The sequence below is a fragment of the Myotis davidii genome, unplaced genomic scaffold, assembly GCF_000327345.1.
Source record: "Myotis davidii unplaced genomic scaffold, ASM32734v1 scaffold1, whole genome shotgun sequence".
NCBI classification, from domain to species: Eukaryota; Metazoa; Chordata; class Mammalia; order Chiroptera; family Vespertilionidae; genus Myotis; species Myotis davidii.
Window position 1 is genome coordinate 5,280,655 of NW_006294681.1, and position 4,488 is coordinate 5,285,142.

Genomic DNA, 4,488 nt, shown 5'->3' on the forward strand with positions numbered 1-4,488 from the left:
GACTTTGGTTTGGTCTGCATTTATTATTCAGCTATGAGAGCTTAGGGAAACAACAAATTCTCAATTTAGGAATAGCCTTCCATTTCCTTGAAACTGTATTCATATGGAATCTGCATTTTTTGATAAGGCTTGACAAGGTAGACCTAAAATCCACTTCTTAGAAGCTCTAAGGATGTGGTCCTGTCCCAGGTGCCCCTTCAGGGCCTACAGGGACCTCCGGGACATCCGATTGGGAGAGCAACCAAACTATGGGCATGGAATGAATGCTTCCATGACAATTTAACAATTGCTTCTTAACTTCTACAACCAAAAACCGGCTTCATGTTTTCCAGCTTCAATAGTGAAAAGGGGCTTACTTTTATGAAAGAGGCAACGTTAAAAGGTAAATAAGCATGAAACACAGCTTTCTAGAGAAATAAGGGGAAAGAGGCCCTTAGGAAGATGAAACTGACCCAACAGGGCGGGTATGATGCTTGAATCTCAAGATCAAAGGACTGTGCAGACTTCATTTTACTGGAGATGCGGAGGCCAGGCTTCATTTTTGAAGTCTTTGCCTTAGAGTTGGTGACTTTGAAAACATTTATTTGTCTATTAATGGGGATGATGGAAGTACCATCTTCACTTTTAAAAGTCAGCTTAGAAAAGTGTCTAATACATAATGATTTTTTGATTCATTCTAGTTGTTGGAAAATGTCCATGTGCATTTGAAAAAAAACATGTTTTGCTGTCATTGGATGGAGTGTTCTGTAAATACAATTAGGTTCAATTGGTAAAACGTTTTGTGGAAGTCTTCTATGTTATTAATGATTTGCCATTTACTTGTTCAATCAATTGGTGAGAGAAGGGTGCAAAATCATAGACTGCCTTTGAGGATTTTTTCTATTTCTCCTGAAAGTTCTGTTAGCTTTTGCTCTTAAAGCTACGTTGTTAGTTATATAAATATGTAGCATTATCATACCCCTCTAAGGAGGTGATCTTTTCATCAGTATGCAGGGTTCCTCGCTTTTTCCTGGAAATTTAGTTTGAAATCTACCTTGTCTGATTTGAATATGGTTACTCCAGTATTCCTTTAACAATGTTAGCACAGTGTATATTATTTCATCCTTTTAACCTTTTGTATTTTTCCCCTGGCCCACTCCTTGTTGAGAGCAATCTTGACTTTCTGTACTTTTATATTTAAACTTCACTTCTTTTATATACAGCATACATTTGGATCTCATATTTTTTTTACTTACTTGATCATCTCTGTCCTTTATGGTGTTTAGATAATTTATTTTCATTGTTTTTTTTCCCTTTCTCTTATTTTTTTAAGGACTTCTATATTGAGTATTTTTTCCGATTGTACTGTATCTCCTTTGTTGGTTTATTAGTTATAATTGTTCACATTGTTAACTTTGTGGTTACATTAGAATTTCTAACATACATCAGAAGCTTGCAATCTTTTTCTGTGAAGGGCTACCTAATGAATGTTTTAGACTTTTGGCCACATATGATCTTTGTTACATATTCATTTTTCTTTAATTTTTAAAAATATAAAATCCTTTCTAGCTCACAGACCATGCAAAACAGGTTGTGAGCCAGATTGATCTGTGAGCTGTAGTTTACCAGCTGGTGGTATACATCTTATTGACGTCTTTCTTGAAGTAATATCATACCACTTCATAGTATAAGACTCTTACAAGAGTATACTTCCATTCCTTCCCTTTTGGCTTTTTTGCTATTTTTGTCATAGATTTTACTGTTATGGATATTATAAGCTCCACAAATGCATGATTACTTTTGTTTAAACATTTACCTTTGAAATAGTTGGAAATTATGGGAGAAAAAAAGTGATACTCAATATAGTTGTCTTTCCCTGTGCTAGTCATTCTTTTGTGAAGATCCACATTTTCATCTGGTATTACTTTTCCTCTATCTGAAAGTGCCCTTTCTTTTGTTAAAGTTTAATTGAGATTAAAAAGCTTTTTTCTTTATTGATTTTTAGAAAGAGAGTAAAGGAGAGAGAGAAAAACATTACTGTGAGAAAGAAATAACAATCAGCTGCCTCCTGCACACCACCTACTGGGGATTGAGCCCTGAACCAGGGCATATGCCCTGACCAGGAATTGAACCAGCAACCTGTCAGTGCACGGACAATGCCCAACCAACTCAGTCACACAGGCCAGTGCGGAAAGATTTCTTTTAATATTTCTGGTATTGCTGGGTTGCTGACCAGGAATTCTTTTTTGTAGTGTCATTTTCCTGGTGTTAATTTCTTTCAGATTTTGTGCATCTGAAAAGCCTCTATTTGACTGCTTTTTCAATATAATTCTGCTGAGTATAGATCCTAGGTTGTCAGAAAGGAGCATACCCTAGTCGCTTTAAAAGAATTATTTTATTAAAGATACATTCTTTTAAAATAGGAAAATGAGTAGAAATATTTGAAATAAGTTCTTATTGAAATAAAAGGTTTTTATTTGCTTTAATTTTATAAGCAGGTATTTGTTCCAAATGTGTTTACATAAATTAGAACTGATTTGAGCTTAATCTCTTCTACTCTGAGTCTCCAAACCAGTGGTGTACGGATAAATGGTCAGCAGCTGGCTCTTGGGATAAGAGGCAGACTTGTAGTGTTTGTCAATTTTGTGGTGCAAGTAATCCCACGAAGGCTTATTTCAAGCTACCAACCTAATACCCACTGGTTTGTAAAATTCTTGAAAATTGAACAATTGGCTCTTACAGGCCAATGTAAGCCAGCTCACTGCTTTCATCCCCAAGTCAGAGGAAACCCATCCCTGAACCATGGCAGATTGTCTTTAAGAAGACTTTAGGAGGCATCAGCAACATAAGCTGGCATAAGGTAAGATCCCTGCCCTTTAAGGCCTAAAGTCTAACTAGTAAGCAGCACTGTCATAAAATGTAAATAACATGAAACAAGAAATATGCCAATAACTGGCACTGGAAATAAAATCTGTGAGGTTCCATATAAGTGACATCATGGAAAGTGGGGGCCAAAGGCTGTGAGGGCGTGGTGTCTGGGAAACTCTGAGGACAGAGGGCCAAATCCATGGAGTTTGTCGATGGTTTGATGATCCACAGTGGGGATCCTGTTAACTACTACGTCGACACTGCCGGGCACCATGTGCTGCTCCCACAGGGCATGCTGGGCCTCAAAGTGAAGATCTTGTTTCCTTAGGACTCAACTGGTAAGACTGGCCCTAAGAAGCCCCTTCCACATGTGAGCTTTGTGGAATCCAAAGATGAGATACTGCCCACCCCCATCTCAGGACAGAGGGCGGGAACCCAAAGCTGCCTGCCATGCCCCCACCACTAGCACTTTGAGCAAAACAGGTCTCCTTGGCAGCTGAATCTGGAGTCTGGATGTTGCTCTATAAAGACCTTTAATAAAATCTTTTTAAAAGATGCATGGCCTGACTAGACTGCATATCGGCGATTCAAACTGAGGGTGATGTCACCCCATCAGAGCATTACTTGATTGATTTGGGGGCTGCGTGGCTCATGGTGTTTCTGTGATTTCCCTGAAAACCTCTTGTGAGACAAGGGCCAGAACAGAAGGGCCCAAGCAGAGCTAACCAGAGGGATACCCTGTGGAGGTAAATGATGATGGTGGGGACTACCAGCACCTTGATGAACTCATCTGTATTTCAGGATTATAGGTTTTAGGATATGAGAACATTCGATTCTCTCAGAAATAACTAATTTAGAAGAGGGATATATTTAAGATGATTTTCTTTTTTCGATGCCTATGGAAATCTCCATTGCACATAGAAAATAAATACACTGGCCATCATATCTGTGTGTTGTGCTTCACACAATTGCTTATTCAATCCTCAACATCTCTAAACTGTAAAGGGGATTAGTGCCAGTGATAAAGAGCCTGAAGCACAAAAGTAAAGAACATTAAAATTGTTTACTGTTTGAAAAAAAATCTGCATGAACAAGCTAACTTATAAAGTAGTTTCTAAATAAATTACTAAAGAGATTACTAAAAACTTACTTAGTACATAATTACCACATTTCTAAACAGACAATGTTAAGATGTACTACATAAGTAGAGAAACGAAATCTTAAATCAAATGTTATTTGTTTCTTGCTAGATTATGCATTTATTGAAGCAGTCAAGTGGGGCAAGGATAATAAGTTCCTTCTCTTATGTTGATCAGATTAATAAATATAAAATTCTTAGAATCCTGTCTAGCACTATATAATCATTTACTACTGGTATTATTACCATTTTTATTACCTTCTAATGTAAGCATAGGAAATTTCCAGTGAAAATATTTTAGTTTCTTTAGAACTCTAGGCAAGATAGAAATGGCCAGACAGATTGGCTATTTGCAGATTTATTATTGTACATAATATTTGCTATAGTTGAAGATTTTCTATTGCCAAACATTTAGCTAAGTGTTTACTTCTCACAGCAATTTAATGAAGGTATATTAGCATCATTTTATAGAAAAAGAATTAAGGTTTAAAAGAGTAATATAT

The 4,488-nt window shown here is 36.8% G+C and overlaps 1 pseudogene; it reads left to right on the forward strand.

Annotated features, from left to right (window-relative positions):
• Positions 1 to 321: 321 nt before the first annotated feature.
• Positions 322 to 3,321, forward strand: LOC102771359 (annotated as a pseudogene).
• The last annotated feature ends 1,167 nt before the right edge of the window (positions 3,322 to 4,488 follow it).